At 37.6% G+C, this 23780-nt stretch overlaps 1 long non-coding RNA gene across 1 annotated transcript; it reads right to left on the reverse strand.

The window, feature by feature from the left end:
- Positions 1–6127: 6127 nt before the first annotated feature.
- On the reverse strand, positions 6128–22509 carry LOC105548789. The gene is made up of 5 exons (XR_001007444.1): positions 22486–22509; positions 21591–21626; positions 9761–9831; positions 9425–9569; positions 6128–9152 (listed from the first exon to the last, which is right to left on the reverse strand). It is a non-coding gene; the product is annotated as an uncharacterized LOC105548789 (long non-coding RNA).
- Between the last annotated feature and the right edge of the window lie 1271 nt (positions 22510–23780).

Raw genomic sequence — 23780 nt, forward strand, 5'->3', positions numbered from 1 at the left:
GGCACAATCTCGGCTCACTGCAAGCTCTGCCTCCCAGGTTCATGCCGTTCTCCTGCCCCAGCCTCCCAAGTAGCTGGGACTCCAGGTGCACACCACCACACTCGGCTAATTTTTTGTATTTTTAGTAGAGACAGGGTTTCACTGTGTTAGCCAGGATGGTCTATCCTACATTTAAGTCTTGAATCCATCTTGAGTTGATTTTTGTATATGGTATAAAGAAAAGGTCCAGCTTCAGTCTTCTGCTAGCCAGTTATCCCAGCACCACTTATTGAATAGGGAATCTTTTCCCCATTACCTGTTTTTGTCCCACAACCAACATCATACTGAATGGGCAAAAGCTGAAAGCATTTCCCTTGAGAACCATCACAAGACAAGGATGCCTTCTCTCACCACTCTTATTCAACATAGTATTGAGTCCTAGCCAGAGCAAACAGACAAGAGAAAGAAATAAAGGACATACAAATAGAAAGAGAGGAAGTAAAACTATCCCTGTTTGCAGACATAATGATTTTATATCTAGAAAACACCATAGTCTCAGTCCAAAAGTTCCTTCAGCTGATAATTTCAGCAAAGTTTCAAGATACAAAATTAACATACAAAAATCAGGAGCATTCCTATACAGCAACAATAGCCAAGCTGAGAGCCAAATCAAGAAGGTAATCCCATTAATGACTCACAGAAAAAGAATAAAATAACTAGGAATACAGCTAACCAGAAAGGTGAAAGATCTTACAATAAGAATTAAAAAACACTGCTCAAAAAAATCAGAGATGACACAAACAACATACCATGTTCATGGGTAGAAGAAAAACACATCCCATGCTCATGGATAGAAGGAAACAATGGCTCATGCCTGTAATCCCAGCACTTTGGGAGGCGGAGATAGGCGGATCACCGGAGGTTGGGAGTTTGAGACCAGCCCGACTAACATGGAGAAAACCTGTCTCTACTAAAAATTCAACATTAGGCCAGGCACGGCGGCTCACGCCTGTAATCCCAGCACTTTGGGAGACTGAGGCAGGTGGATCACAAGGTCAGGAAATCGTGCCCATCCTGGCCAACACAGTGAAACCCCATCTCTACTAAAGATATAAAAAATTAGCCAGGCGTGGTGGCAGGCACCTGTAGTCCCAGCTACTTGGGAGGCTGAGGCAAGAGAATGGCATGAACCCAGGAGGCGGAGCTTGCAGTGAGCTGAGTTCATGCCACTGCACTCCAGCCTGGGTGACAGAGTGAGACTCTGTCTCAAAAAAAACAAAAACAAACAAACAAACAAACAAATTAGCCAGGCATGGTGGTGCATGCCTGTAATCCCAGCTACTCAGGAGGCTGAGGCAGGAGAATTGCTTGAACCCAGGAGGTGGAGGTTGTGGTGAGTCAAGACCATGCCATTGCACTCAAGCCTAGGTAACAGAGTGAGACTCCTTATTAAAATAAATAAATAAATAAATAAATAAATAAATAAATAAATAAATAATTTTTTTAAAAAAAGGCTTACTGCCCAAAGCAATTTACAGATTCAATACTATTTCTATTAAACTCCTAATGACATGCTTCACTGAACTAGAAAAACAACTATTTTAAAATGTATATGAAACCAAAAGAGAGCCTGAATAGCCAAGGCCATTCCAAGTTTAAAAAAAAAAAAAAAAACAATGCTGGGAGAACCACATTACTAACGTCAAACTATACTAGAGGACGACAATAACCAAAACAACATGGTACTGATACAGAGACAGGCATGTAGATCAATGGAACACAATAAGGAGTCCAGAAATAAGATCATACACCCATGACCATCTGATCTTCAACAAAGTCCCTGTGATTCTTATAAACACTAAAGCTTTTGTTTTATTGTCTGTTTGAATAGCTATTTTAAAGTAAAATTACATTACAATGAATTGAAAATATTTTTGTGAAATTTGGTAAGTTTGGGCATACTATACATCTGTGAAAACCATCACTACACTCAGTCTTGTAAATATATTCATCATCACCAAAAGTTTGCTTATGCCCTTTTTAATTCCTACCTTCCTACCCCTGCATGCCCCAGCTCCAGCTCCAGGCAACCACATATCTACCTTCTATCATGACAAATAATTACATTTTCCAACTTCTATACAAACTGAATCACACAGTATGCATAATTTCTTTTTGGTCTGATTCTACTTTCTCTTGAGTTAATATGTAATAGTGGAATGACTGGATGATATAAAACGTGTGTGACAAACATTTTTGGAAACTACCAGGTGATACTCCAAAGTAGTTCTACTATTTTGCATTCCCACCAGAAATATGTGAGAGTTCCAGTTCCTTTTACCAACACTTTACATGGTCAGTCTTTCTAATTTAACTATTCTAATAGATATGTAATGGAATCTCATTCTGGTTTTAATTTGCATTTCACTAATGCATGTTTGCCATGTGCTTATTTGACATTTGTGTATCTTTTATTTGTATAAATTTATTGTACAAGTGCAATTTTGTGACATGCATAGATTGTATAGGAATCAAGTTACAGCTTTTAGGGCATTCATCACCCCAATAACACACATTGTATCCATTAACTAATTTCTCATCATCTTCCCCCCATCTTCACCCTTCCAAGTGTCCATTATCTATCATTACACTCTCCATGTCCATGTGTACAAATTATTTAGCTCCCACATGAAGGAAAACATGCAATATTTGCCTTTATGCATCTGACTTGTTTCACTTAAGATAATGATCTTCAGTTTCATTCATGTTACTGCAAAAGACGTGATTTCATTTTTATGGAATAAATAGTATTCCATTGTGTAGAAGTATTGCCTTTTCTTTATCCAGTCATCTGTGGATGGACCCTCAGTTGATTCCATATATTTGATATTGTTGATAGGGTTGCAATAAACATACAAGTGTAAGCACCTTTTTAATATATTGATTTATTTTCCTTTGGGTAGATACACCATAGAGGGATGGCTGGATTCAATGATAACTTTATTTTTAGTTCTTTGAGAAATTTCCATATTGTTTCCCATAGAGGGTGTAAGAATTAACATTCCAACAATAGTGTATTAGAGTCCCCTTTCCTCTGCATCTTTAGTGATCTGTTCAAATCTTTTGCCAAATATTAGTTAGATTCATTTTCTAAATTAATATTATGGAGTTTTGAGAGTTTCTTATACATAATTTGAATACAAATTTTTTATCAGATATATAGGGTGAAATGTTTTCTCCAAGCATGTGAACTTTCCTTTCATTCTCTTAACAGTATTTTCAAAAGACTGAAGTCAAATTTAGCTCTTTTTTTCTTTTCATGGGTTGTGTTTTTCGAGTCATTAAAGAAATATTATATTCACTGAAAGTCACAAAAATGTTCTAATACATTTTCTCTTACAAGTTTTATTAGTTTTTTTTTTTTTTTTACATTAAGTGTAATGAAAAACAAAAAGTGTTCATGGTTAAAGGAATGGTTCTTTTTTTTTTTTTCTATAGGTTACCAATTATTCCAATTCAATTTTCTGAAAAAATGATTCTTTCTCTACTGATTTGCCTTTGCATATTTGTAAAAAGGGCCACATTTTGTGAGTCTATTTCTGTTACTTTCTTTCTATTCTTTCGTTTTGTTCAATTCATCTATTTGTGTATCTTAGTGCAAATACCACACTGACTTGATTACTGTAGGTTTGAAATAAGTCATAAAATCAAAAAGAGTAAATCCCCAATTTCACTCATCCTTTTCAAAGTTGTTTTGGCTATTTTAAGTTATTTGCATTTCCATAGAATGTTTACATCAGCTTGGCAATTTCTATTTAAAAAAAAAAAATCTGCTGGGTTAATAATTGGGAATGTGCTGAATCTACAGATCAGTTTGGAGTTAATTGAAATCTTTATAATATTTAGTCTCCAAACCAGGAACAAAATGTCATCTGTTAGTTTACTTAGGGTCTTCCTTATTTTCTCACCAATGCTTTATCATTTTAAGTTCACAGGTCTTCCACATCTTTTGTCAAGTTCTCCCTAAATATTTAACATTTTTGATGGAATTATAAATGGCATTGTTTTTATTTAAATTTCTGATTGTTTACTTTCTGTATTCTCATCTTGTATGCTGTAACCCTGTTAAATTCAAGGTTTAATTCTAGTATTAGATTAATTCTAGTAAGATTATATAGTATTTTATACATAGATAATTATGCTGTTTGCAAATAAAGATAATTTTACCTCTGTCTCTGTGATATGGATGCTGTTTATATTTTCTTTTCTTCTGTCACAGGTTGATGTTGAATAGTGGAACAATATCGAGTAGAAGTGGTGAGTAGACATGTTGAATCTTCATGATCTTAGAAAAAAGCGTTCAGTCTTTCAACTTCAAGTTTGTTGTTTTCTTCCTTAAATGTTTGGTAGAATTCACCAGTGAAGTTATCTAGGCCTGCAATTGTCTTTGAGGGAAGGTTTCTAACTACAAATTCTCTTTATTTAATAAATAAAGGGTTATGCTGATTACCTTTTTTTTCTTGAGTGAGATTTTGTAGTTTGCGTCTTTCAAGGAAAGAAATTTGTCTATTTCACACAATTGTCAAATTTATTGTATTGTTTAAAATATTCCATTATTATCCTTCAAATATCTTTAGTGATATTACCTCTCTCATTCCTGAAACTGATAATTTGTGTCCTTTCTTATTTCCCTAACCAATCTACTAAGCCTTCAATCAATTTGTTAATTTTGCTAAACAAACAATCGTTTGTTTTCATGAATTTTCAGTATCATGTTTCTGTTTTCTGTTTTGCTGATTTCCACCATAATATGTGTCATTGCCTTTCATCTACTTAATTTGACTTCAATTTGATCTTTATTTTTTAGTTTCTAAACTCTGAGTGTGTGTTTGTGTCTCATGTCTCTACATAACTTTTTGAACATATGGACTACAATTATAGTAACTGTTTAATGTCTTCTGCTAATTCTAACAATTGTGCCAGATCTGGATAAGTTTAGTTGGTTAATTTTTTTCCTCATTTTGCACTGTATTTTCCTGTTTCTTTTCAAGCTTGGTAATCTTTGGTTGCCAAACATTGTAAATTTTGCCTTGCCGGGTGCTGGATATTTTTGTACTTCTATAAATATTCTTGCACTTTGTTCTAAGATGTAGTTTGGTTATGGAAAGAGTTTAATTCACTGGGGTCTTGTTTTTAAGATTTATTAAGCAGAGTCAGATCTGTGTATAATCTGGAGTTAATTATTCCCTCCAACATAGGCATGACTCTTCTTAGAACTATTCCCAATTTCCAGCGAATTATGAAGTTTCAAAATCTAGATGGTGGGAATAGGTGCTATTTAAGGCTTTATGTGAGAAACTGTTTACTCTAATTTTTCAGATGGTTCTTTCTCTGACCTTTATTAGTTTTCTCATATGCATGTGTTGATCAGTATTCTGCTGAATACTTAGGTGAACCCTCTACAGATCTCCAGAGTTCTCTGTCTCTCTATAGCTCTGTCCTCTCTGGTCCTCAGTACCATGAACTATATTTTCTTGGCCTCCTTCAATGCTCAGCTCCATCTTGTTTGCCAAGATTCACCTGGATTTCCCCTTACTGCACTACAGCCTAGGAAAAGACAGAAAGCTGGGGGCAATCACAGGGCTCATCTCACATTTCTTTTTATATCCAGAGAATCACTGTGATTCATTGTCTGATGCCCAGCATTTTGAAAACTGTTCTTTATTTTTTTTCCAGGTTCAAGCAATTCTTGTGTCTCAGCCACCTGAGCAGCTGGGAATTCAGGTGCATGCCACCACACCTGGTTAATTATTGTATTTTTAGTAGAGATCGGGTTTTGCCATGTTAGCCAGGCTGGTCTCAAACCCCTGACCTCAAGTGATCCGTCCACCTCATCCTCCCAAAGTGCTGGGATTATAGGTGTAAGCCACTGCTCCCAGCTCTGTTTTTTAAATTTATTTTTGTTTTTTAAAAATTGTTTTCCTCAGAAGAGAAAATATGGTCCCTGTTATTCCATTTTGCAGAAGTGCAACATCCTCTGCCATGGCATTTAGTTACATTAACTCCATTCTATAATCTTAAGCTGCACCTTTACATAGGAGCAGCCAACTAGAAAATGCTAAATATAAGAGGAACCAGACTGGAAAATGTTGAAGACACTCACAAATCTATTATAGGTAGCAGAAAAAGAACCCAATATGAGCTATCTTACAGCCAGTATCATTGTTACACAATATGCACACATATTCAAACATATACCAATTAATTATTCAAAAATGGCAGCTGAATTTAATTTATTGAGATTTATTATTTTATATTCATCTGAACAGCTATTTATTTTCAATTATTGGAAAAACACTTCTTGAAGTTTCAAGTACTTTTTAGTTTGTTTTGTTTTGTTTTGTTTTTTTATCAATTTGTTTTTTTACAAATAGGATTATTGCCTTTACTTCTGTGGGGTCTTTGTAAGGTCTTACACAACATCTGACAATATTCATTGATGAAATTTCTACAATATAATGAGAAAAGACTGGTGATTTTCTAGCCAACCTAGGTTCTGAAAAACTCTTGAAAAACTAGGCCATATGTGAATAAGACTGCTAGATGACTTTCACTTTTAGCAATAATGCAATTAACTAATGTATTTTCTAAACTTTTATGAAGTCTCACAAAAAGTTACAAAAATATAGAAAAGTCTGAAAGATAAAAGGTGTATTAGTCTACTTTTTTACTACTATGAAGAAATACCCAAGACTGGGTAATTTACAGAGAAAAAGAGGTTTAATAGACTCACAGTCCCCATGGCTAGGGAGGCCTCAAAATTTTCACAGAAGGTGAAGGAGTAGCAAAGGCACATCTTACATGGTAGCAGGCAAGAGAACATGTTTAGAGGAACTGCCCTTTATAAAACCATCAGATTTCATGAGACTTATTCACTACCATGAGAACAGGAGGGGAAAATCCACCCCTACGATTAAATTACCTCTCACTGGGTCTCTCCTAGGATACATGGGAATTGTGGGAGCTACAATTCAAGATGAGATTTGGGTGGGGACAAAGCCAAATCGTATCATTCCATCCCCAGCCCCTCCCACATCTCATGTCATCACATTTCAAAACCAACCATGCCTTCCCAAGAGTCCCCCCTAGTGTTATCCCATTTCAGCATTTACTCAAAAGTCTATATCCAAAGTCTCATCTGAGACGAGGCAAGTTCCTTCTGCCTATGAGCCCGTTAAATCAAAAGCAAGTTAGTTACTTCCTGGATACAATAGGAGTACAGGTATTGGGTAAATACAGCCATTCCAAATGGGAGAAATTGACTAAAATGAAGAGGCTGCAGGCCCCGTGCAAGTCAAAAATCCAATGGGGCAGTCAAATCTTAAAACTCCAAAATTATCTCCTTTGACTCCATGTTTCACATCCAGGTCATGCTGATACAAGAGGTGGGCTCCCACAGCCTCGGATAGCTCTGTCCCTGTGGCTTTGCAGGGTACAGCCTCCCTCCTGGCTGCTTTCCTGGGCTGGCATTGCGTGTCTGTGGCTTTTTCAGGTGCACAGTTCAAGCTTTCAGTGGATCTACCATTCTGGGATCTGGAAGATGGTGGCTCTCTTCTCACAGCTCCACAAGGAAGTATCCCAATAGGGACTCTGTGTGGAGGCTCTCACCCTACATTTGCCTTCTGCAGTGCCCTAGCAGAGGTTCTCCATGAGGGCTCCACCCCTGCAGCACACCTCTGCCTGGACATCCAGCTGTTTCCATACATCCTCTGAAAACTAGGCAGAGGTTCCCAAAACTCAATTCTCAACTTCTGTGCACTCACAGGACCAACACCACATGGAAGCTATCAAGGCTTTGTGATTTGCACTTTCTGAAGCAATGACCTGAGCTGTACCTTGGCCACTTTTAGCCATGACTGGAGCATGTGGGACACAGGGCACCAAGTCCCTAGGCTGCACACAGGAAGGAAGTCCTGAACCAGGCCCACAAAATCATTTTTTCCTCCCAGGTCCCTAAGCCTGTGATGGGAGGGGCTGTTGTGAAGTTCTCTCATATGCCCTGGAGACATTTTCCCCATTGTCTTGGGGATTACCCTTTGGTTCCTCGTTACTTATGCAAATTTCTGCAGTGGCTTGAATTTCTCCCCAGGAAATGGACTTTTTGTTCTACCACATCATCAAGCTGCAAATTTTCCAAATTTTTATGCCCTGTTACTTCTTGAACACTTTGCTGCTTAGAAATTTCTTCCACCAGATACCCTAAATCATCTCTCCACAGATCTCTAGGGTGGGGGCAAAATGCAGCACATCTCTTTGCATAATAAGAGTGACCTTTACTCCAGTTTCCAACAAATTCCTCATCTCAATCTGAGACCACCTTAGCCTGGATTTTATTGTCCATATTACTATCAGCATTATGGTGAAAGCCATTCAACAAGTCTCTAGGAAGTTCCAAACTTTCCCACATCTTCCTGTCTTCTTCTGAGCTCTCCAAATTGTTCCAACCTCTGCCTGTTACCCAGTTCCAATGTTGCCTCCACATTTTCAGGTATCTTAATAGCAGTACTCTACTCTACCAGTACCAATTTACTGTATTAGTCCATTTTTATACTGCTATGAAGAAATACCCAAGGCTGAGTAATTTATAAAGAAAAAGAGGTTTAATGGACTCACAGTTTCCATGGCTAAGGACGCCTCACAATCATCACAGAAGGTGAAGGCGGAGCAAAGGCACATTTACATGGCAGCAAGCAAGACAGCATGTGCAGGGGAACTACCCTTTATACAACCATCAGATCTCATGAGACTTATTCACTATCACAAGAACAACACAGGAAAACCCACCCCTATAATTTAATTACCTCCCATCAGGTCCTTCCCACAACACGTGGGGATTATAAGAGCTACAATTCAAGATGAGACTTGGGTGAGTACACAGGCAAACTGTATCAAAAGGTGACTCAGAGACTTCACAAAAGATGAAAAATTTTATATTACATTCTTCAAGTAATTAGTAGTTGACCATAATAACAATAAACTTGAGATTACAAGAAATATTCTATACGAATTTTTCAAGAATACTTAGAGAAACAGAATCTACAAACAAGTATGTAAATTAAGGATCCAGCTCAGTGGAAGAAATTTTAATAAGTGCATTTTTGAATAAATTTTTTCTGAAAAGTAATTTAAACTTAATTTGGTTAACTTTAGAAACTGTTCATTAGGCCATTTTTATTACCAAAAAAAAAAAAAAAAACCCAGAATTTTTTTCTTAATATGGCAGAACAATACAACATTTGATTAAAATGTTAAGTCCCTAGCTTATGTTGCTGTAACAGAGTTCAATTAAATTTTTCCTGAAGTTCATTAATATTGCCAATACTTGAGTTTCAGTCATTTGAACCAGGATATCTGTTTGCTTCTCTTAATATAATAAAGCAATTACCTCTCACATCCTTTGCAATGATGACATCTATGTACACTCCTTGCAAAGATGGCAAATGACCTGCCAGAAACATATAGTCCTATATAATCTCTGCAGACCCAAAGTTGCTCCCTTATTCATGATCTTAGCTCTGGTGTAAAGAGACCTTCAAAAAATTAACATAAAGAGGAAAATAAAATCAATGGATTTTCTTCTACTATTTCTCTAACTACATTTCTCTAACCAATTTTCTTGCCAAACATAGGAGTAGCTTTAGAACAATTAATGTATAGAGTCTTGAAAGACTGAGGCAGAAATTAATAGTTTATACTACAATATTCATTGAATAGAGAATACTTTTAATTACTAGATCTTCAACTGGAGCATCTAGGTAGACACATTGGGATTCATCAAGGAAACAACTTGGCCTAAGAAGAATGGAGAGGAGCAAGACAGGATGACCACCCACCCAAGACTATCACAAAGCCAGGGGAGGCTTCCTCAACATGGGAAAATGATGAATGAGTAAGAGTCCTTGGGCACCCACAATTCTTCCATGGACCTTTGCAACCCTGAACTCAGGAGATGCCCAGTGAGCCCCCAACCAGGGGCCCCAGACCAACACAGAGAGCTATGTGGAGTGTGGGCAGAGCTGCCACTCAGGCACATGCAGAGTCCCTAGAGCCTTGACTCCCTGGACATCCCAGAATTAGTGATGGCAACTCTGGCTGTGGAGGAGGACAGGCTCTCTCACATGCCCCAGGAAAAGAACGAAATCCAGGGTCTTGAGCAGCAATGGACTGCAAGCCTCACTTCCACTGCATCTCACAGGCTAAGGCGCACCTGCCTGGGTCTCCAGCCACCAACCCTCTGGGTTCTCAGCAGATAACAGCTCTGTACTTCCTTGGGATGAAGCTCCCAGAAAGAGAGGCTGGCCAGCATTTTTGCTGTCTTGCAGCCCCCGCCTCCATAGCCTTCAGTCTCCAGTAGTGATTACGGAGAGGCGTGGATCTCCATTGCAGTGTAGCCATCCCATGGAAAAGCAGTCAGGCTATTTTTTATGTGGCTCCCAAATGGCTCCTCCTTCTCCTCATGGGGCAAGACCTACTAAACTGGGACTCCAGCCACATCCAACCAAGGATCTTGGGCCAGTAGCAGCTCTGCACCTTCCTGGGACAGAGCTCTGAAAGTGAGAAGCCAGATGCCATTCTTGCTGTCTCACAGCCCTTGCCACTATACCCTGTGAGTTCTGGGGAGTATGTGGTGAGTAGGCAGTGGCATGGCTCCCCAGCACAGTGCAGCCACCCCATAGAAAAGTGGATAGACTGTTTTCCATGTGGGTTTCTGTCCTTGCTTTTCTTCACTGGGTGGGACCTCCCAACTCCAGCACAATTCCCTTGCTCCCCCTTGAACATTTCAGTCAGAAGCAGCTCTGCATTTCTCTGAAAAGGAATTCCCAGAGAGAATCCACAACACCTCTGCCACTGCAGCTGCAATGGTACTGCCCTAACCACCCTTGGGTGAGAGAAGAAATAAAGAGCCTAATTGTTATTCTGGCACCACCAATATATGGTAGCTCATGTGAAAAGGAGTCCAGTCTCTCTTCCCTGTGAGCCCTCACCTTCTCCCCTCACCAGGCAGGGTCTCTGCCTTGGTACCAAGAACAACTACCCCATCCCTGGCTGAACATTCCCACTGCTAGTGGCTCTGTGTTTCCCTAAGAGGCTCCCAGAGGCAAGTGACAGTGCCTCTACTACGGCCACAACAATGGTCCTGCCCCTGCTGCCCTTGATCTAAGAAGAAACAAAGACTTTGAGGAGTTCACCTGAACTTCCAGAACACTACAGTCGGCATACAGAGAGAAGAACAGTCTCTTCTCCCTGTGAGCCCTCGTTGCCCCACTTTTCACCAAGCAGAGCCCACAACTTGGGTCAGTAGAGCAACTGCCCTACCCCTTGACTGAATATTCCCAGTAGCAGCAACTCCTTGTTTCTCTGAGGTGTAGCTCCCAGAGGCAACTGAAAGCCCCACTACAACTTCCACTGCAGTGGTACTGCCCTTGCTCTCAGATCAGAGAAGAAGCACAGACCCTGAGTGCTTTACACACACATTCAGCAAGATGCAGCCACCCTAACGAGGAGAGGAAGCCTGTCTTCCCCAGGTCTCCCCGCTACACCACCCTGCTGCCACTAGTCACCAGGCAAGGCTCTCCCAGTTTGGGCCTAGCAGAGATGCCCCATCCTGGACCAATCACACTGATTGATAGTGGCTCCATATCTCTCTGTGGTGGACCCCCAAGAGACAAGTGAAAGACCCTATGCCACAACTACTTCTAGGGTCCCTTCTCCTGCTGCTTCCAAGTTGGGGAGGGAACAGAAAGCCTGAGATCACCCCAGAGCTGTGGTGTGTAACCTGGGAGTACCAAGCTGAGATCTGAAACCAGCACTCAAGTGAGAGATGAGCCCACACTTCAGGAGCATTGAGAGGGAGCATGACTGAAATCATGAGGAAATACAGAGAAGTCATATGACTGTGCAAGAGTCTACTGACTGGCCATTATGCTTAAGTGCCATCTACTGGATCATAGTCCAAAATATCAACACCAAAAACACTTTACAATATACCCCCCTGTGAAACCAAAGACAATAATTCATCTGCAAATAAACAGCCTGCACAAAGTCTCGGCCTTCTGAAACCATCTAGAAAAGAAGTCTACTGACTGTACTGAATTTATGCCACAGTTAAAGGAACACCAGCTCACACAGATGAGAAAAAAGTAGTGCAAAAACTCTCACAACTCAAAAAGCCAGAGTAACTTCTTTTCTCCAAATGACCACACTAGTTCCCCAGCAAGGGTGGTTCTAAGGCTGAAATGGCTGAAATGACAGAAATAGAATTCAGAATAAGGATAAAAACAAAGTTGATCAACATTCATGAGAACACAGAAAGCCAAGGAAGAAAAAAAAAAAAAAACAAGCCATTAAGAACCAAACTGATTTGAGAGTGAGAGAGCTATAAAACAAAGTAAAAGAATTACATAATGAAATTGCAAGTATTAACAGCAGAATAGACCAAGCTGAGGAAAGAATCTCAGAGCTTGAAGACTGACTCTGCAATAGCTCAGAAAAAAATGAAGAAAAAAGGATAAAAAAGAATAAACAGAACCTCTGAGAAATATGGGATTATGTAGAGACCAAACCTGTAACTCATTGACATTCCTGAAAGAGATGGGGAGAAAGCAGGCAACTTGGAAAATATTTTTAGAATATTATCCATGAAAACTTCCCCACCCTTGCTAGACAGACCAATATTCAAATTCAGAAAATGCAGAGAACCCCTGGGAGAACCATCTCCAAGACACAATAATGAGATTTTACAAAGTCAAAATGAGAGAACAAAATGTTAAAGGAAGCTAGAGGGAAGGGGCAGGTCACCTACAAAGGGAAGCTCATCGGGCTAACAGCTGGCCTTTCAGGAGAAACACTACAAGCCAGAAAGAGATTCAGAGTTTATATTCAGCATTCTTAAAGAAAATAATTTCCAACCAGGAATTTTGTATCCTGCCAAACTGAGCTTCGTAAGTGAAGGAGAAATAAGATCCTTACAGGAAAGCAAATGCTGAGCAAAAGCAAATGCTCACCAAACCTGCCTTACAAGAGGTCCTGAAAAGTGCCCTAAATATGAAAAGAAAAGATGATTACCAGTCACTAAAAAAACACACATAAGTACACAGACCAATGATACCATAAAGCAATCACACAAACCAGTCAACCTCATAACAATACAATAATGGGATCAAATCTGCACATATCAGTATTAACCTCATATGTAAACAGGCTAAATGCCCCAATTAAAAGACACAGTTGCATGCTGGATAAAGAAGCAAAACCCAATGGTATGATATCACCAAGAGACCAATCTTATATGCAGTGACACCCATAGTCTCAAAATAAAGGGATGGAGAAAAATCTACCAAGCAAATGGAGAACAGGAAAAGCAGGGATTGGTATCCTAATTTTAGATAAAATGGGCTTTAAATCAACAAAGATTTTTAAAAGATAAAGAAGAGCATTATACTGGATGAGTGCAAAAGTAATTGCAGTTTTTGCATTGCTGGAAATTGCTGTTTGATATTATTACTAAATAAATGTGGTTATGTTATACATCATTTTAATGGGCATTTCTCGCCTTGTGGTTTTTTGCTAATGACTTATTACTTGCTGTTTATTTCATGTTTATTTTAGGCTATGGAAATGATGTTAGACTAAAAGAAAGTTTGAGTGATTTTTTTATTCAAGTTTATGGGTCATAAAGCAATGGAGACAACTTACAACATCAACACCATATTTGACCCAGGAACTGCTAACAAATGTACAGTTCAGTGGTGATTCAAGAAGTTTTTCAAAGGATATGGTAAATTGAGTGTGATCATCAAAGCTGATCCTCTCACACTACACAAGAAGTTGCCGAAGAACTCAATATCAACCATTCTATGATCGTTCAGCATTTGAAGCAAATTGGAAAGGTGAAAAAGCTGCATAAGTACCCAGTTATTGATGCCTCATGAGCCGAACAAAAATAAAAAAACTTGTCATTTTGAAATGTCATCTTCTCTTATTCTGCACAGCAACAATGAGCCATTTCTCAATTGGATTGTGACGTGTGACAAAAAGTGGATTTTATACAATAATCGGCAATGACCAGCTCAGTGGTTGGACCGATAAGAAGCTCCAAAGAACTTCCCAAAGCCAAGCTTGCACCAAAACGAGGTCATGGTCACTGTTTGGTGGTCTGCTGCCAGTTTGATCTACTACAGCTTTCTGAATCCCATTGAAACCATTATATGAGAAGTAAGCTCAGTAAATTGATGAGATGCACTGAAAACTCTATCGCCTGCAGCCAGCATTGGTCAACAGAAAGGGGCCGATTCTTCTCCATGACAACATCCGACTGCATGTTTTCCAACCATCACTTCGAAAGTTGAACAAACTGGGCTATGAAATTTGCTTCATCTCCCATATTGACCTTACCTTTCACCAACCAACTACCACGTCTTCAAGCATCCCGACAACTTTTTGCAGGGAAAATGCTTTCACAACAAGCAAGATGCAGAAAATGCTTTCCAAGAGTTTGTCAAATCCCAAAGCACAGATTTTTACACTACAGGAATAAACAAACTTATTTCTCATTGGCAAAAATGTGTTGATTATAATGGTTCCTATTTTGATTAGTAAATATGTGTTTGAGCTTAGTTATACTGATCTAAAATTCATGGTCTGAAACCACAATGACCATTGCACCAATAATGGTAAAGGATTCAGTTCAAAAAGAATATCTAACTATCCTGAATATATACACACCCAACATAGCACCCAGATTAATAAAGCAAATTCTTAGAGATTTATGAAGAGACTTAGATGCCCACACAATAATAATGAGAGATTTCAACACCCCACTGACAGTATAAGACACATAATAGAAGCAGAAAATTAACAAACATTCAGTACCTGAACTGAACACACAACGGGACATAAAACAATCTTTTGCAAATGCAAAAGAAGCAAACTCATACCAACCATGTTCTTGGACCACAGCACAATAAAAATAGAAATCAACACAAAGAAAATCACTCAAAACCATACAATCGTATGGAAACTAACTTGCTCTGGAATGATTTTTTGATGAATAATGAAATTAAGAAAGAAATCAAGAAATTATTTGAAACTAATGAGAGCAAAGATACAATACCCCAGAATCTCTGGGACACAGGTAAGGCAGTACTAACAGTGTAATTTACAGCACTAAATGCCCCCATCAAAAAGTTGGACAGATTCCAAGTTAACAACCTAACATCACAACTAGAAGAACTGTAGAAGCAAGAATAAACCAACCCCAAAGCTAGCAGAAGACAAGAACTAATCGAAATTACAGCTGAAGTGAAGGAAAGTGAGATGATGTGAAAAACCATACAAAACATCAATGAATGCAGGAATTGGTTCTTTAAAAAAAAATAAGATATACAGACTGTTAGCTAGACTAATAAAAAAGAGAGAAGATCCAAATAACACGATTAGAGATAAAAAGGGGAACACTACCACTGACCCCACAGAAATAAAAAAAAAAGTATCAGAGACTACTTTGAACACCTCTATGCAGACACACTAGAAAATCTAGAAGAAATGGATCAATTCCTGGACACACACAACTTTCCAAAGCTGAATCAGGAAGAAATTGAATTCCTGAACAGACCAATAATGAGTTCTAAAGTTGAATCAGTAATAAAAAGTCTACAAACCAAAAAAGCCCAGGACCAGACAGATTCATGGCCAAAGTCTACCAGAAGTAAAAGAATAAATAACTAGTACCATTCCTACTGAAACTACACCAAAAAGTGAGAAGGATTAATTCTTCACCAGCTCATTCTATGAGGCCAGCATCATCCTGATACACAACGATGAAAAAAAAAATTCAGATCAATATCCTTGATGAACATTGATGCATAAATCTTCAACAAAATACTAGCAAACCGAATCCAACATCACATCAAAAGCTAATGCATCATGATCAAGTAGGCTTTCCTCCTGGGATACTAGGTTGCTTCAACATATGCAGATCATTAAATGTGATTTGTCACATAGACAAAATAAAAACAAAAACCACATAATTATTTCAATAGATGCAGAAAAGGCTTTCAATAAAATCCAACATTCCTTCATGTTAAAACCCCTCAACAAACTAGGCATTAAAGGAACACATTTTAAAAGTATAACAGCTATCTATGAAAAACTCACAGCCAATATCAAACTGAATGGGAAAAAGCTGGAAGAATTCCCTTGAAAACCGGCACAAGACAAGGATGAAAAGTCCAGTGCTATCAGGAACACATGGGCATACACATGAAGACTTTAAGAGTGTCTTAGTGAAGAGCCTGCCTTCTAGTCCTGTCCTGCTGTTTGCTGCATTTGTTTTATTTTTCAGTTTTCCCTGAATCTGACCTTTGCTCCCAGTACTATCCTTTGGATCCTTATGATTTGCTTTCTAGACTATGGCAAATTTCCCAATTGGACTTCCTACTTAGAGTATCTCTTGCTCTTATTTCATTTGTAAAAATTCAATTCATTTTTATTTCTAAAACCCTGCTCTGATAATGTCACTCCATTGCTCAGTGACTTTGAACACTTTCACTTAACTATAGAAGAAGGTCTACACTTCTATTCAGACATTTAAAATGCCCTTGGAAAATTAATACTAACTTAACATCATTCTAAGAGTTGACAAATACTGTACATGCTGACATACATTGTATTACTCCCCATTTCCCAGATGAGCTTGGTATAATATTTCCGACGTTTCTTTCCTCTTTATGTTGAAGACTCCTCTCAAGTCTCACATCATCCCAGGTACCCACGTGGATGTGCCCAAAGCACCTCATCCTCTTCTGATCTCACAGAGTGCTTTGGTGAAACCTCTCTTTTGTCACATATTTTAGCTAATCTCGTCTCTCTCCAGAATTAGTTTGTTCAGCAAACAGGAAGCTGTATTATCATGTCATCTTTCCTACAAAATTTTAGACTTTAGATAAAATGCCACATTTTCTTCTCATCCTTGTATCTGCAAGGCTCCTAACGTTTCATATGGATTACATTTAATGAATGACTGAAATAGATTTATTTAAAATTTTTTGAAAGGCCTTTCAAATATTTCTCCTGAATCAGAATTGTAGTGTTTCCAATTGTGACTCCATCCAATTTCTCTCCATTTGTAATAATCATTCGTAGACAATAAGGCTGTAAACAACACATTTAGAGGGGGAAAAAAATGGTCTCAGAATCTTTTCAAGCTGTTGTCATCTGGACACATCTGGTGGTGGTTATTAGTCACAGGAAAATGCCTAAGAGTTTACAAGTTGTATTTTAGTCAGTTCTCCTTCAAAGTCTCTCCATGTTAGCCAACCATGATTAGCCCCTGACTGTACCAGCCCACTCCATGTACACACACATCGCTTCCTACTTCAAATCTTCCTGCTCATTCTTTATACTGGTGAAGTGAGAAACTGTAATCAATCCCAGATTGAACACACTTCTGAGAACTCCAGAACTGTATTTTCCTTTCACATGGATATAGTGCTTTACATTCACACCAGATTTTTTTGTTTTGTTAAGGATTATTTGGCTCTTAATAATGTGTTGTTAATTGTTATTGCATTTCGCAAAATGATAGCCCCATTATGAAACTGATCTCCTGGTGCAGATCCAACTACAAATACAAGTTACTGATAACTCATCAACTTGTAGAGCTTTACTCTTCAAATACTGCAATTAATACCTATTCTTAAGCATAATAATAGATTATTGTCATATATATGCACAGAGTACACCAAAGTGCTTGGACACAGAATTCAGACTTATTCCAAATTTATTGTGGTATGTTATTTCTCTCAATTTTATAAGTCACGACATATAGGAGATAAAGAAAATAATTTAAATGTTATGTTCTCACATCATCTAATTGGATATGACACATTACTTTTTTTAGCCGCATTTCTCAGCTTTTATATTAATGTATTTATTAGGATCCATTAGCTGGCAAACAACAGAAAATCAACCCATAACAAATGGAGCAAAACAACAAAATTATTAGTTTATATACAAGTAAATACACTCAAATAGCTGACAGATATCAAGGAAGAGCTGCACACCAGGAATTTAGGAATTGGGACTGGGGACTGGGGACTGGGGACTTTATCTCTTTCTAGTTAGATTTTTGTTTTGTTTTGTCTCTGCGTGTTCCTAGGGTGTGGAACATGGCTACTGATAATCTCAGTCCACAAATCCTAGATGAAAACATTGTTTTATATGTCAATGCCAAAAAAGGGAGTGCAATTGATCTTCCAACAGTTACGTGTTCACTCTTCGGACCAGTCATTCTGGGCAAGAGAACGTGGTGGTAAGAATGCACATAACTTACCAAGACCTAGATCTCTCACATAAAACAGCTACTGCAGTGCACAACAATCTGTAACATGTTGAGGACTTCTGTGTTAATGTCATCAGAGGCAGTGCATGATAATATAGGGGAGTCATTACGTGAGTCCCATGTTTCATGGGGATAGTGAGGTTTGGATGAGCAACAGGGGACCTTAATAGTGTGATACTATTTTAACACATATGGTTAGGTAAAACTGAGTTCTTAGGTATCAAGTGGGTTGATAATAGTTCAGATATTCTCTCAAGAGGTGAAATGTAGCTGCCACCTCATCTGTCACCGTAGATGTGTTCCCCTCCTATGCAGCAATAGCCTCTTCACCTAACGTTCCTTGTATCTGCCTACCCTGCTTTTTTAAACAGTTTTCCTTGATCCAGGGAAGGAAATGTAAGTCATAAAAGCTTTTATTTTAATTTCTTACTCTCTTATCTTTTTTTTCTTTGTTTGGGCTGGGACAGAGTCTCACTCTATCACCCAGACTGGGGTACTGTGGCATAATCTCGGCTCTCTGCAACTGCAACCTCCCAGGGTTCAAGTGATTCTCCCAGGGTTCAAGTGAGCCTCCTGAGTGGCTGGGACTAAAGGCACATGTCACCAAGTATTTTTGCACAGACAGAGTTTCACCATGTTGCCTAGTCTAGTCTTGAATTCCTGGGCTCAAATTATCCTCCTACCTAGGCTTCCCAAAGTGCTGAGATTACAGGCGTGAGCCACTGCACCCAATCATATTCTCGTATCTTTTAAAGCAAAATTTATTCTCTTAGAACACAGCATTCCTGAAATTACAAGTAGCGTATGAAGTAATGAAAATACAAGTAGCATACATCAATTATGAAAAATCATCAAGTCCTTGTTTAGCCATTTTTATAGCTGAGTATCCTTTATTTATGCCTGGGTGATCTAGAAAAACTCATTGTTATAAATTTCTTTTATTTTTTCAGCTCTAAAGTGTTTTAATGGAGTATATAATTCAAAGGAGAATTATCCCTCCTAATTTAGAAAGTACTTGGAATTTATTTTTAGCAATGGTCACCCAAAACATAAGATTTAACTTCTTATCCAAAGACAAATTTCTGAAAAACTACTACATCTATATTAAGTCATAAACTGAGGTATATATGAGCTGTTACCTGCTTAGTAGAATACTATTGTTTCTTGCTATAATCCGAATGTTTGTGTCCTTCTAAAATTCATATATTGAAATCCAATCCCCAATGTGATAGTATTAAGAGGTGGGACATTTCGAAGGTGAGTAAATCATAGCGAAGGGGCCCTCATAAATAGGATTAGTGCCTCTGTAAACTCTTGGGATCTTTATAACCAATCAAATGGATATATCAAATAAGTTTTTGAACACAAGATTTTACAATTCAAATAAGAAAATTTAACTAGAATAGCTATAATCTGTTCATGTATTGCCACACTGATACTTTTTGGAATTATAAAATTAATTAGATTAGAAGACAAATTAGAAGAAAGAAGAGATATGCATGCCCTGAAGAACTTCAGTAGCTGGAGATTAGTAAGAAGAGGAGCATCTAGGACAAGAGATTGAGACAGAGAAGCAAAAGAGATGGGTAAAAAAACAAGGTCGTAGTTTCAAGGGAAGCAAATGTTTCCAGAACAGAGTGATCAAATGATGACAGAAGTACATCCACTGACTATTCCAATGTAGATGTCATTATGGGCCTTGGCAAGGGAAGTATTGGGAGCAGAATCCAAGAGTAGATTAACAAGTAAATAAAAGTCAGACAAGTACGGTAGTGTAAATTTTGAGACATCTGCCTTTGAAGGGAACAGAACATGGGAAGTACTTAGAGAGGGTTAAGGAATATGAGAGGTGTTTTCTTAAAGAAAAACACATGAATATTTTTATTGAAATAATTTATTAAAATATATAAATTATAAGTATCACATGAAGCAAGATACTTCATGTTATAAACTGTTCAGGAAAATTTTCTGGGTGGTAGACAGAGTAAAAATATATCTAAAATACCTTATTAAAATGTTCCACACATCCAGATGAGACAAATATGGACTCAATATTTTGTTTCCATAATCTTTTCTTCATTAACACTCTCATGATTTTTTTTTACTATAATTTATCACCTGGATTACTACATGCTATGGTTTGAATGTGCCTTCTCCAAAATTCAGGTGTTGCCAATGTGAAAGTATTGAGAAGTGGGGACTGTAAGAGTTGATTAGGCCTCGAGGGCTCCTTCCTCAGGAATGAGATTAAAGATCTTATAAAAGAAACAGACTTTACACAGTGTTCAGCTAGCTTGCTCTTCCACCTTCCACCATGTGAGAACACAGCAACAAGGCACCTTGGAAGCAGAGAGCAGCTCTCACCAGACTGAATTTGTTGGCACCTTGATCTTGAACTTTGCAGACTCCAGCATGGCGAGAAAATAATTTTCTGCTCTTTATGAACTACTAACTTTCAGGCATTTTGTTATCACAGCACAAATTGACTAAGACACTACATTACTGTCTAATTGCCTCCAGCCTCTTGCTTCTCTGTTATCAATAATTTTTTCAAAATCACAAATATGATGTCTGTTATTTAAAGTTTTCACTTTATCTTCTCAGGATAAAGGGTGAACTCCTTCCTCCAGCTCTTTATAATCAGCCTCAATCTCCTAAATATCTTCTCTCACTTCATTAATCATGCACCATTTTTTGAAACTACAATAATGTATTCAATATATCCTGACTCTTTCTTTCATACTTTTGCATATTCTTAGAATACACATTTGCTTAAAATGTTCTTTACAACAATCTTCAAACTCAAACCACACTCCTAAATACATACACCCTCACACATAAAATCCCCTTTTATAACTAGTTATAGTCATCTTTCAACCCTCAACTTAGATTTCACTTCCTCTGATAAGTTGCCTTATCGCATAAATTTGTTTGAGAGACTGTCTTCATAAAGTTCATTTTACCCATCATAGCACTTATCCCACTGTATCATGTCATTTATTTTCTTATCAGAATTGAAAGAAACTAAAAGTCTTTGTAGTAGTCCACGGACCTTGTAGCTGCAGAATATACGGCAATGGCTGGCAATTGTGCTTAACATAAGATATAGCAAAATACCTGGAAGAAACTTGGAAAGAGTGTTGAAGAGAGAAAGGAAGGATTTACAATTTATAGAAGTTTCCCAAGTGAACGCCAGTTCTAATATGCTTACCTATTTGAGAACTACGGTCTGGATGAACATCTATTCCTGGGAAGCAAAAGGAAAACAGTACTTCATGATTTTGTTTATGAGGCTGAAATCATACCTAATTAAAATAACATTTTGTTTTTCTTAACATAACATATACTAAGAATTGCAGATGTCAAATTCTGGCATATTTGCAATAAACTTACTAAACAGAAACTTAAAATTCATTACTTGAATCAGATAGGAGATTGAAAGAAAATAAAAAATAACATTAATGATAACCATATTTTCTTCAAAACAAACTGCACGGTTTTGTTAAAAACAAAAACAAAAGAAAACAAAAAACGTTATTCCATATGGTTTGGCTAATCCAGTTGGAATTGTCACTGAAAGTTTTGAAGTGGTATATTTTTACCGTTAAAACATAGGAAAAAAAAAAAGTCTACAGCCCAGGGCGGTGGCTCACGCCTGTAATCCCAGCACTTTGGGAGGCCGAGGCGGGTGGATCAGGAGGTCAGGAGATTGAGACCATCCTGGCTAACACGGTGAAACCCCTTCTCAACTAAAAATACAAAAAATTAGCCGGGGGTGGTGGCGGGCGCCTGTAGTCCCGGCTACTCAGGAGACTGAGGCAGGAGAATGACGTGAACCCGGGAGGCGGAGCTTGCAGTGAGCCGAGATTGTGCCACTGCACTCCAGCCTGGGCGATGGAGCAAGACTCTGTCTCAGGAAAAAAAAAAAAAATTAAATTAAATTAAAAGTCTACAGGCTTCAACCATTAAATAATACAGGAAAAAACTAGAGAAATTCTTTTGCACAGTTTTATGTACACATTTTCAAAACTGATTTGGCTTTAAAAATCTGCGTTCTATTAATGTCTGCTTAGTAGTGTTTTCCTTCTCCAGTCACCTATCTATACCTTCTTCTATTCTTTTCAAACTAATAGTAGGCAACAGAACCATCTGCCTGATATAAATACATTCAGAAGTTACTCCTGAAATTCAGATTACATTGTAAGAGCAAGCGAAAACAAGGAGTACATTTGACTTCTCATTCTCATTTGTTTATAGGTCATAAACTTACAGAACTTGATTACTTGATTGTCATTTTCAGAATTATTTGTCATAATGCTATGCTTACTAAATTGTTGGGTTTTGAGAGGCCATACCATCTTTTTACAGAAAAACAGAATAAAACCACAGTAAAATATTTAGAATTTTTAATGCTTTTTGGATAATACAATTCTACGGCTACAATTTTTAAAATGAAGCAAATTGAATTTTATTTTCTCCTGCCTTTCCACTTTTGAAATGTGTCAATGATTTCATGTGTAATCCACCTCTCACCTTGAGGCCACCTCATTTATTTACCCACCTCTGTCCTTGTCTCACTCCCCTTCCATATCTAAGCCTTCCTGAATCTTAACCCACACTCACATCGCATACTCAGATCTGAGCCTATTGCTAAGCCAAGCTCAGACATAAATGAGAAGTGAATTGAGGGATATCGTGTTTGATACTCTTTAAAACAACTGTGTCATAATGAGTCACGTCGAAATCACAGAACTCTGAACTGCCACCACGATGAGATTGCGTTATTCCACAAATGACAACAAATGAAGCTTTCCTCCAAGAATGTAATTGAATATAAAAAAAAATAGTAACCATACGGAAAATAGGTTTCTCATTACTGGAAGGACATTAAGGATATTAAAATTATTAAAATTAAATTCATAAAATAATTTTCCTAAAACAATTTCCTCTGGCTAGATATGTATTTTTGAAATATTTGTTTTGGATATGTGATTTGCTTTTATTTCTCCTTTTATATGTTTGATATTTATTTTTTAACATTATTTTATTTATGATCAGGCTTATTTGAGACAGACAAGATCTTCATTTGGAATATTTAGGCAAACACAAGCACTTTTAAACTAAGTTATTCAAACACCCTGGTTTTTTTAAATACTATTTTTCTGATCAAAATTATACTAAATCTTTATCTGTGACACTTGATGAAGTAAAATGGATAATTGGAATAATTATATTAAAAAATCAAGACTAAATCCAGTTTTCTGTTTCACTGGTACTAAAAGACAAGAAGAAAGAGTGAAAAACCAAAAGCAGAAGAAAGTACGTTAGAAAATAGTGCATTGATCTCCCTCTAACTATTGTGTAAGTTCTGTAAAGTGTTTTCTAACCATGACTTTTTTTC

Source organism: Mandrillus leucophaeus, unplaced genomic scaffold (assembly GCF_000951045.1).
Source record: "Mandrillus leucophaeus isolate KB7577 unplaced genomic scaffold, Mleu.le_1.0 Scaffold421, whole genome shotgun sequence".
In the NCBI taxonomy this organism is placed as follows: Eukaryota; Metazoa; Chordata; class Mammalia; order Primates; family Cercopithecidae; genus Mandrillus; species Mandrillus leucophaeus.